At 38.1% G+C, this 12,426-nt stretch overlaps 1 protein-coding gene across 7 annotated transcripts in view; it reads right to left on the bottom strand.

Moving 5' to 3' along the window:
* Nucleotides 1–12,426, bottom strand: part of PEX5L (peroxisomal biogenesis factor 5-like) — a 227,819-nt gene that overhangs the window by 119,031 nt on the left and 96,362 nt on the right. The gene's annotated exons all lie outside the window — the stretch shown is intronic.

Consider the following 12,426-nt stretch of genomic DNA (forward strand, 5'->3'; position numbering starts at 1 on the left):
GAGGCTTCACCAGAGACAGAGTGGGGAACAGAACAGGCAGATCCACAAAGTACACTGCTGAGGGGAGCAGTGGGCGGGTCAGGAGAGGTCTGCCATGTCATGTGGTCACCTCCTGGACAGGCAGGAATTGAAGTCATGGGGAAACAGCTTTAGATTCTCAGTGCTATGCTTTAACCCGCTGCGCCGCCAGGGAGGGCCTGTTTTGTTTTAAGATTTATTTGTGCATACAGAACTAGGGTAAAGGCCAGAGGAGCAGGAGCAATGAGAGGATTCACCAAAGACAGAGCAGGGAGCAAAGCAGACAGATCCTCGAAGTACACTGCTGAGGGGAGTAGCAGGTGGGTCAGGAGAGTTCTGTTGTGCCACGTGGATCTCCTCCGGGGCAGGCGGGAATCTAACTCCTGTGGGAGTGGCTTTAGCTTCTTAGTGCTGTGCTTTAACCCGCTGCACCACCACAGAGGGCAGTTTTTTAATGTATTCTTCCAGACATTCTTTATGGGTAGACAAGCAAAAAGCGATCCTTCTTTGCCTATGTTTTTCATGACAAGAAGTAATATTTAATATTTTATACCAATTACTCTATACTTTGTTTTTACCACTTAATATATCTTACAGGTTTTTCTATATCCATACCTAGAGAATTTCATGTTTATAAAATTTGCAAAATATTCAATTTGTAAGTCTACTTATCTAATATCTTATTAAAGACTGTTTAGATTATTTCCTATTTTGTTGTCAGTATAATCACAGCTACAATAAATAAACTTGAATATACTGCTACATGTTTTTAAGGAGTATTATCAACCCACTATCAGTAAAATTAGGAAATTTATCTTGATTTTAGGTAGGACAGAAATAAACAATAATTAGATAACAATACTCTAGTAAGAGTTAATGTTTCAATTATTTAACTATTATTCTAGGTAATGTTCTGGCCAATTCTTCTCTTACATAATAATTAAATTATAGCACAAATTGTAAGCACAGGTAAGGTTATTAAAGAAAATGTCAGCATTATGAATTTTCTGATGGGTCATAAAGAAAATTACTTTCTCACTGAGGCCTATACTACGTGTCATTTACTCCACACACAGCCTGACTCTTGATTCCAAACTAATTCTGTTTCTCCTAAGTCTTCCAACGTTCCTGTTTTGGAGACTAGTATTCACTAAGTTGAAAAAACTTAGCAATTATTCTGCATTCTCTCTCTCTCTCATCTCCAACATCCATACACATTCTGTAAACTTCAAGATAAAGGACATGTTGTCCTCCATGTTCTCACCTGGGTGACTGAACTACCCCCTCCTTGAAGTCCTGCTTCCACTTATCCCCACCCCCTCAGTCTTCTCAACAACCAGAGGGTCTTTGGAAAAGGTTAATCAGATTATGTTAGTCAACTGCCGTGACTGTGGCCTCCTCACCAACCTTGAGTCAGACCTTCCTGTCCACATCATGTCCATCACACTTGCTGGTCTTGGGACACAGCTAGACTGTTCCCCTTGTGCCTCCTTTTCATGCTTAGTCTCAACTCAACCGTCATCTCCTCAGAGTGGCCCCATGATCACTGTCCTGAAAATTTTATTTCCATTACTCTTTATCGCTATATTTTGGGCCTGTGTTCATAGACCTTACCACGTGTGAGGGGTAATTTTTTTCCTGTTCTCTTTTCCATTAAACTAGGATTGTTCTACAGAGCTTGGGCACTCTCCTTTGCTGTTACATCTGTAGTACTTAGTGTAGTGCCTGGCACATGGGAAGTGTTCTGTAAATATCTGTGGAGTGAATAGATGGATTATAAAATAACATTTTGTTTAACTGAACGAACTTTTGCATAGTTTTGGAAATGGGATAATATTGAAAACTAGGCTTCAACTCACAGAAATGCTATCATCCAAAACAGCTTTCATAATGTCTGTGCAATGTCCCATTTAGTATGTGTCATAAAAAAGCAGTGGTGTGGAAGTTGGCAGATCTGGGTTTTATTTTTAAATAGATGCCTTTGGCAATTTTGGGCAAATTGCTTAAATTCTCTTTAGTTCATTTTTCTGATTTTCAAAATGGGATAATGAAATCTATTAATTCAAGTTATATTTCAGTTGCTGGATAATTGAATAGGTTATTCTTAAATGTGTGGTATGGCCTAGTGCTAGCCACTTGTGATCCTTGGTGAAGGAGTCTGACGACAGCACTCCCCTTAGTCAGGGGTCATGGTCTTATAAGTGCTGATCAGTGTAGTGGGGAGGTACAAGGTGCCATGAGAACATAGAACAGAGGCCCCCACCAGGTATAAGACATCTAGATAGACAGAAATAAGGCCTTGAGATCAAATAGTGGTTCTTGTTACTTAGGTTAGAGTCAATTTGAGGGCTTGGGAGGCTTCTGGCAGAGGGGACAGCCTTGCCAGTGCAAGGAGAGGAGAGTGGAGCCCCAAGAAGGGGAGCCAGGCCAATGTGACAGCTCCTGGAGACAGGGAGAGGCAGGCAGGGGCTAGACTGTGTGGCTCAGTGTGATGTATAGACTGTGAACTGTGTGTTACAACTCTGCAATAAGTGTAGAAATTGAAAGCAAGCATTTAGATTTTTCTATAGCAATTTGAAAAAATAATTTTATGTTTGCTAAATCTAATAATAAAAAGTTGGGGCTTGCATTTTCATTTTGTCTTTCTGAGTCATTAATCTTTATGGTGCCTATAAAAACATTGATGGCAACAGATTGGACACTAAAAACTCAAACAGAACAGGAGCTTCAGCAAAGACAGTTCATGCAGCTCTGTGCTGGACCTGGTGAGCCAAGACAAAGATGTTGGTCTTCATCTTTCCAAAAATAGATGTCAAGTGCAGCCAGCGCTCATGTAGCTGCCATGCTAATTAACAGTTTGGATGGGAGGAAAATGTTTCAGTCAAAAATTTCTTTTCCTTCATTAATCACTGAATAAAACCAATCTACCTATACTTAAAAGGAAACTGTGGATCTTTGGTTGGCAAAGATCCTACTTGTTCCTGTCTCTGGAATCTACTTAACTACAGAGGTTCAAAAATACTTGCTGAATGAAATTACAACTATAAGTCAGAATAGATTTTATTTATTTATGCATACAGAACTGGGGTAAAGGCCAGAGGTATAGGGGTGGTGAGAGGATTCACCAGAGACAGAGTGGGGAGCAAAACAGACAAATCGATGAAGTACACTGCTGAGGGGAGCATCGAGCTAGTCAAGAGAGGTCTGGGTCACCCCTACTACTATTCTCTTTTGGACCCTGGTTTGGACAAGACTCAGTGTTCCAGAAGACAGGAGGACCTCCTCAAGTGGAGGGAGGGAGAAGTGAGGAGGCAGGGCTAACTCCTCACAAAGATATGCAGCCCCACTCCCACTCCATGCTTCAGAAAGTGTGTAGAGAGGCTTTTGAAACAACTAAGAACAAATGGGAAGATGGGGGGTGGGGTGCAGAGTTGCTATCTAAGTTGCAATCTAGATTTTCCAACCTATTCTGGACTGAATCCTAAGCACTTCAATCCCCACAAGCAGCCATCAGTTATTATCAGCCACAGAAAGTTCTAGTTCTTTCTGTCAGGTCTAACACTCGGTGATGCCACAGAAAAGGACAAAGGGCAAAGGACTGGAGCTGGCTTGCACTCACTCAGTTTTATCACATGGAGAACAAAATCTCAGTATTTGTTGAAGATAATTAAATGCAAACTCACACCGGCAAAATCATCAATCTCCAAGTCCCTTTTTTCTACAATCTTTTACCACTTCTCTTTAGCCTTATGATTGTAATCCGTAAGTCGTTGTCCCTCTTGTTAGTGGGAGTTATTGAGCGTCTAATTGTAATTCATCCTTTTCTAACCCTGTTAAGTTATATCCCAAAGGGAAATAGGTAAGGCTAGTAGGACTCGCAAAATAATGACTTATTCTATCAAGTCTTAATAATCTTATAATGAGCAGAAGCAGTGGCCAAGTATTATTTGAAACAAGGGTTAATCTTAAGTGACCTGTTCAGAAATCCAGATTTTTTTTTTTCATATTTAGTGTTTTGAGAACTCTCCACACTGCTTTCCACAGGGGCTAGACCATTACCTTCACACCAATAGTGTAAGAGGGTTCCTTCTTTCCTCCACACTTATTGCCTCTTTTTAAAAAAATTCAATATGAGCCATTCTCTTCTTACAGGTGTGAGCTGGTAGCTCACTGTGATTTTAATCTGCATTTCATTGATGATAAGTGATAATGAACATTTTTTAAACATTACAACGTTTAATAATACAATACTGACACCTGGAATTCTTGCTCAACATTCAAATAAAATATAAAATCCAGTAGGCCCAAATACCTTGCTAAAAACCCCAGTGATGTTGTTCCAAAGTGAAAACACAGTAACATTAGCTTGTAAATAATTTACAGAAGTCCCTTGAGACTGGAGCATTTCCTTCCTTCCTTCCTCCCTCCCTCTCTCATTCAATTTATTTTATTATTTATATTTTTACATCATTTTTCAGTTTTGTACAATGTATGCTTTCTCATCTCAGTTATAGTCCCTTTGAAATTCCCACCAGTTCACACATGCACCATCACCATAGTACCTTGTGCTTTTCCCACCCCTGCTTTGATCCTACTCCCCTCTTTCCTACTGCACAATGTCTCTGGTTTATATTTGCCTATTGATTTTGATATTTACTTTATTATAATTATGGCTACTTGGATCCTCTACATTCCTCCTAAGAGGGAAACTCTCTGGTATATTTCTTTTTCTTTCTGGCTTATTTCATTGACATGATCCCTTCCAGCTCCATCCATGTTGCTGAAAATGGCATGAGTTTATCATTTTGGATTACTGAGTAATGGTCCATTTGTATATGTACCACAGATGATAAACATTTTTTCTTACATCTGTTGGCCATCTGCTTCTCTTCTTTGGAGACATGTCTATTTAGTTCTTTTATTAAATTGTTTCATTGTTTGTTTTGTTTTTATCAAATTCTATGAGCTCTTTGTAGATCTTTGATATTAGTTCTTTGTCAGACGTATGGTGTTCAATTATTGTCTTCCATTCAGCAGGGTGTCTCCGTTTTGGCTATGGTCTCTTTTGCTATACAGAAAATTTTTAGTTTGCTCAATCCAAGTTGTTTATATTCTACTCTGTTTTCCTTGCTTTTCTCCTGATGGAGATCAACTCTCAAATATGTTTCTGAAGTTTATGCTGGGAGTGTTTTGCTTATATTTTCTTCTATACATTAATGGTTTCAGGTTTTCCAAGTCTTTTATCCACTTTTATATATGGTATGACATCGTAATCTAGTGAAACTCTTTTGTATGTTTGTATCCAATTTTCCTAGCACCATTTATTGAAGAGACTTTCTTTGTTCCAGTGTATGACAAAGGAGCAAAGTAAATAAACAGAAACCCTGATTTAAAAAAGCAACAACTAAACTAGCTTCCTAAACAATTAAAATGAGGCTGCTTCTCTAGCTGACAGCAGGGGGCAGCAGATCCAGCCTGGCTCAGAAAACCTGTTTCAAGGATGGAACATTTGTGGTGGGAAAATCCACCAAGTGCTGAAATCTAAATATGGAAAGACTAAGAGTTAATTCCTCACTTTAATTCATTTTACAAAACAGGAGCTGATAGTAGGAAACTGACACTCAGAGAGGTTAAGTCATTCTGAAGTTATACAATGGCCAGCAGCACATGACCTAGAATCAGGGCTTCTAGTACTAATATTTGTTGGATGGATGGAAGCCTGAGGGTTGACTTGGTGCTCCTAGATATGGAGATGAAGGTATTATTATATGTACTGGAGTTTTCTATAATGTATATTTTCAAATTTCATAAACTGCTTGTTTGGTTTTAAAAAAAAGGAGATGAGTTAACTACAAGGAATCTTGCATTAATTTTTAGACCCCATTCTAGCTTTTATTATGTAGGAAACTGAACTTTGTGAAATCACCATTGATGTGAGCCTGATGCTACTAAATATTGGCAATTTCAAAGGGCTAAACCTGTTTTTTTTTATTAAATTTTTTTTTATTACAAAAGTTTATTTTTACATCATTTTCTACATTGTTTTTCCCATCCCGATTGTAATCCCCGTGGGTTTCCCATCACCAAATCACCCGTGTGCCATCACCATAATCCCGTGCATTTCTCCTCCCCCCTCCCCTGGTTTTTGATCTCATTCCCCAATCCATCCCCACAAAATGTCTCTGGTATATGGTTGTTCATTATTTTTGTTATTTTCTCGCCTGGTCCATTATACTCCTGTTATGAGTTTTTTATTAAAATTTTAATTTTAATTTTGAGTTTACATTTTTTGCTCTTCTATACATACATGCTCCACCATACTCCACCCATACTCCACCAAACCACCCTAAATGTAATATTTTGGAGAAGAATTTAGATATAGGACTACTCTGCAAGTAGAGATGAGGACAAGCACATGTTTGCATGTGTGCCCCACACTGAGATGACGGGTCTCCTTGACCTAACCCATGCATCTGTTCTTGAACCAGTCACATCGTCAGCTTCTGTCAACCTGCTGAATCCACTTTGTTTCTCTGTCCAGGTACCCACAATCACCTTGTTATCCCCCACCCCCTCACTGCTCATCAGATCAGGACATAGCAACAGCTAAAATTATAGGTTCTATAGTATTTCCCTTTCTTTCAGAGACTCCATTTGATAAATAGTGTTTTTATATTTGTGTTTCTGGCCTTGAGTGAATTTTTCTTGGTCTCTTTTGTCAGTGGCTCTCAAAATGTGGTCCAAGGCTTGGACCAGAAACATCAGCATTATCTGGGCATAGTAGAAAAGCAAACCTTGAACTGCACCCAAACCTAATGATCAGGCATTTTGGGGGTGGCGTCCAGCCATTTGGTCAAGCAAGCCCTCCAAGTGATTCGGTTGCATGCTGAAGTTTGAGAACCACAGGGCAAGGTCACAAAACTGAATTTTTCCCAGAGCATTGCTTTCTCATTAAATGGCTTTTACAAACTTCTTTGCCTAGACAGTTTTTAATTTCCTTTCAAGCAGTGTAAATTCCAGACTAGTACCTGTGGCCCTGTTATGAGTGGAATGGCTTCCCAGTTGCCAAATGCCAATCTCCTGGGATGCTGGTATCACCCACTGTGGGTTCCACATTGTTAGTCTCTGCACACCTGTCAGAACCCAGCAAGCTGGCTATTAGTGCTGACTACAACTAGAGTTTGTTGTGGCTGGAGATTTGGTGCTTTACCTGTTGGAAGTTTCAGCCCTCCCCCCCCCCCCCACATGTCCTGCCTTCCTGAACAGATCCTTTACATAACTGGCCCTTCTCAAACTTATTAAATCCAAACAACCAGCTTTGCATTTAAAAAAATGGTAAATGTTTTCCAGGTTGTTTAAAATTATATTTGAGTCATTAAATTAAGAGATAACATTAGAATCTGTCATTCAAAGTGGTTCAATTAACTCTAAAAGAATTAAAATTAGATTTCTTTTTACTCTTCCCCCAAAGACATCTTTTTTTTTTTTTAAGATTTATTTATTTGTGCATACAGAACTGGGGTAGAGGCCAGAGGCTTAGGGGCAGCGAGAGGCTTCACCAAAGACAGAGTGGGGAGCAGAACAGGCAGATCGATGAGGTACATTGCTGAGGGGAGCAGCGGGTGGGTCAGAAGAGGTCTGCCACGCCATGTGGTCACCTCCGGGGCAGGCAGGAATTGAACTCATGCTGACGTGGCTTTAGCTTCTTAGTGCTGTGCTTTAACCCACTGCGCCACCAGGGACATCTTATACATGCTCAAACTTTTCAACATTTTTATCTGTGTAATGAAATGGAGGAAGAGTGAAATATCATCTCATACAAATGTGAACTTTGAAAAAGAAATGGAGGCTCTCCCTGGTGGTGCAACGTGTTAAAGCACAGCACTACGAAGATCTCCTCAGCCACTGCAGCATGAGTTCAGTTCCCGGGCAGGGAGGAGACCTGTATGGCATGGCAGACCTCTCCTGACCCACCCACTGCTCCCCTCAGCAGTGCATTTCAGCACATCTGCCTGTTCTGCTCCTCACTCTGTCTCTGGTAAATCCTCTTATCTCCAAGCCTCTAGCCCATACCCAGGTTCTTGCATACATAAATAAATAAATCTTTGGGGAAAAAAAGAAAAAAAAATAGTATTATTTAGGCACAACTTCTAATTTTATCTTGGGTGGCATCTGCTTGCTTATTTGCCCATTTTCCTATTACATGTCAAGTTCTTTGAGAAAAAAAATGTTTGTCTTGTTCATTCTTGTATTTCTAGCAGTACCCTATAACTATTTAGTATCTGAGAGATGAATGGAAACAGACATACATATGCACACATCCAAAACATAAAGTATTGTTCAGTGTTACCAAGATAAAAATGGGTTGTCTGCATTTAACTAAGATTTAAGCTTAATATTGTCATGCTCAAGAGGGGGAGCTAAAATTGAATTGCGTCAGCAATGAGTAGCTCTGTCCTTAAAATGCAGGTCATCATCACAACTTAAGCTGCAAAAACCTCACGGATTATTTATTCAACCCTTTTCATTTTATGGAGGAGAAAACTGAGACCTATAAGGTAAAGTCAGTTTTATGAGGTTACCAAGTAAATTGGGAGTAGACCTAGAACAGAGCTCAGGATTTCTATCAATTTTTTTTTCTTCAGTCTGCATTTAAAATCACACTTGACAATTATTTATAATGATAGAACTATACTGGAAAGGATGACTTTCCTCCAAATATTTCAAGATTATAAATATCTTATAAAATGACAAGATGCCTGAAGCCGTATGCTCTGATATATTTAAATTCTTATCTATTTTTTTAAAAGAAAAACTTGCTATGTGCTTTTCTAACAAGGTTCAAAGATTGTTTCCAAGATTAAAATGAAAAATTCCTTGGATTTGGCAAAGATAAAGTAACTCAAATGCTAACTAACCAGAAGGGTCTTGAGATACTCAGTTCAGTTCATGTGTTTCCTAAACACAATTTTCTTTAATGTCACATGTATGATAGTTCTACCTGTTGAGTTGTCTGTTAGGTAACACTGTTATGTAGGTGACAATGCTTTGATCAAAATATAGGGAAATAAGAATTCACATGTCATCAGTGAGTGGGAAGTTGGTGTAGTCTTTTTGGAGGGCAGTTGGCTGATGGAATCAAATTTGTAAGTGCACAGTCTTTTATCAACATTTTTGCTTTGAGCTATTTATGCTAATGATAAAATTAGAAAAACACAAATATTTCTATATATAAGAATGTTGATCCCAATATTATTTAAAATAATGAAAAACTGGAGACAGCCTAAAATCTATGCATTGTGATAATTCATCAAGTTTGCATAGTAAAAAGAAATATAAATCATACTTACATTCAGTGGGAGCTAAAGATCTTTAGGACATAAGGAGGTGGGAAAAAACAGGATGCAGAACTTCAGCTATACTATGAACATATTTTTATAAAATTGTCTATGATTATAAGGAAGGATGTATAAGAATATTCTCCCAAATGTTGAGGTGATTACCTCAGAATGGTAAATTTGAGCTGCCTTTTTTCCCTCTTTATATTTGCTTGAGTAATATACATGAGCAGGTATGTGCTATATAATTAGAAAAACAAACAAACAAACAAACAAATCTCCAAAAGCTTTATCTTATACTGCAAGAAAAACGAAGTTGAGCATGTTTTGCTATTGCCAAATTCTGCTTTATATTCTGAGAAGTGAACATGAGGCAAATACATTTCAAAAGCCACAAGTGATGGGGTTTCAACTATAATTTCACTTGATTATTTTATTCCAAATGCAGCTACATTTAGGTCTTAACTTCTCTTAAAGACATTTTCATGAAATAGTCAGTGACCCCAGCCTCTTATCTACACATATCTTGGTTGTTTCCAGCAGTGACTGCTGTTCTGGATCATGTATGACTTTTATTTCCAGGAACCCCGTGGCCAATCATGGAAATGACCATGGCCACCTGCTGCTGAGTTGCTCCATGCAATTGTGCTTCCCATCACGCACTGCACCAGCCAGTGCTGTGAATGTTGCCATGTGTGAAACTTGTTTCAGATCATGTGATGGGAGAGAGTGGAAAAATGCACAATTTCCTTGCTTGAGAAAATGAATTGTAACACCAATGAAATAGCTACTACTAAAATTCAAGTACTTCAAAATGAAATTTTAACTGAAATTGGAAAATTTTCCAATAGAATTAGCAATAGATAGGTTTAGAAATGTTGATAACATACTGATAAATTTTACCAGTTCCAGTAGATTGTGTTGAAGTTTTTACCTTTCCTCATCCTGTTTCAAGGTATAGCAAGGAGACCTGTGTGTTGGGTATCAAGTGAGTGAAGAGAAGAGTGGCAGGTACTTATAAAACATTTGTTAAATGACATTGCTGCATTTTACATTACATTTTGCATAGCAATATAATTCCCCTTCAACTTCCGTGAGCACCAAAGTCCCATCCCAGTTTCTGACTCAGTAGCTCTCCAGCCTCTGAGTTTGCATATCTAGTTATCTGGCAGTAGGATCAATGGACAACCTTTTTAGCATCACTTTAGGTTGCAATCAGTTCCCTATTTTTTCTGATATTTTGCCCCTACTAACATGTTTAGTGGAGGAATAGCATTTCTTTATCCAGGAAGTTTGCCCTAATACTCCAAGGATCCAATGGGACAAAAAGGAAGAATGGAATATCCTCTGGGACCAGCTAGGAATATCTGCCAAATTCAGCCTGGCAACTAATGAGCATAACAGATGCCCTGGCCAGCTTGATTTCACATCCAGTCTGCACCAACACGCTCCAGATTGAGCAGGTTGGCACACAATTCAGGCATATGAATAACTGCTACTCTGGAAGTATTCTATATGTATTTGCATAGAGTTAAATTTGCATTTACATATAGCACATTTTTTTGTACAACGGATATGGCAGCATCTATGCATATAGATTGGAAAAGATGTGTACACTGAACTAGGAATTCAACTCAATGTTTGTTGGGTAAACCAGGCTATTTTGGGAGAAAGAAAAGCAGTGAGAATTAGCACTTATGTTATCTCCCAGGCATTGTTCTTAACAATGAACATACAAGTATTTCAATTAATCCTTAGCACAAATGACACAGAAGAGATGGACTATGATCCTTATTGAGTGGATGAGGTCTTTGAGTCTCAGAGGTTAAACATCTCACTTATTAAACATGAAACTACTGAAAGTTAGGTTTAAAGTTTGAAGCCAGTCAATCTGACCTCAAAGTCTATTTTCTCCACTCTATTCCACTGATCTAACATAAAGCAAATAAAACATTATTTAACCAAAACTATTATTATGACTAATATCAATTTGTATTTCAAGACCATTTACTAACTGCTGTGTTTGTGTGGGTTTTGCTGAGTGTAGAAAAATCTTAATGCTAATGCCTTAATTCTTGGGAACTACCATTACTAGAGTACTGATTAACTTATGTATTAGCATTTGATTAAATTAATATGCTTTTAAAAAAAACATTGCATCTTTTACTAGTGCAATCTTGTAAATTAAAGAGCCATTGTGTTTATATGCCTGCACATTATAAATGGTCTGACATCAATTTTAAAGCAGTTTGGATAGCAAAGGACTAGGTTTTGGCAGAAGCAATCTGGCCATGAATCAAAGCCAGAAGAGAAACCAAGCTCATAAAACTGTGATTTAGTTATATAAAAATTCTTTTTTAAAAAAGGTTGTGTGTGCGTGTAGACATGGGAGTTGCAGGATTAACATCTACCCTAACTTACAGTATTAAATATACTACTGCAGTCACAAACATGATATTTTTTAGAATTTCTAACCTGGGAGAATGATAACACGTCAGGTCATGTGAAGTATGCAGAGTCAAATTGTATATATGGTGTAATTTTGACTAGGGAAAGCCATATATATAGAGAAAAAAGATCTGAAGGCATAGCAAAAAATAGTAGTAATGGCTATCTTTTGGATGTGATCAGAGTCATGTTTTTTAATTTCTACTTTAAACCTGCATGCATTTTTATATTGTTCTTTATTTTCTACTGTGAGCCTAAGAGGAAACTAGCTTTAAAAACTTACTGATCCTTTCACTGTTAAAGCTTAAAGTAAGCAATGTAACTGATTTTGAAAACTGTGAGAGTACCCCATTTACTACTATGTCTATCTGTAGGGGAGTGGGGCAGGGAAAAGTGAGGTGGGAGACAGAGAATGAACGAATAAATGATAGTGAAGGGAATAGGTGGTGAGGTTGGGATGTTTTTCTCCTGACATTATTCACAACTTCTGGAGTCAGGTTCACATATTGGCATAGTACTTCCCCATCTTGCAGGATGAAAGACTCTATACATTTCCAATGAATTCATGTACTACTTTGTACATGTAGAGCAGGGAGGAGAGGAAAAAAAATTTGTCCTTGTA

This window comes from Condylura cristata, unplaced genomic scaffold (genome assembly GCF_000260355.1).
Source record: "Condylura cristata isolate star-nosed mole 26May11 unplaced genomic scaffold, ConCri1.0 scaffold00003, whole genome shotgun sequence".
NCBI lineage: Eukaryota > Metazoa > Chordata > Mammalia > Eulipotyphla > Talpidae > Condylura > Condylura cristata.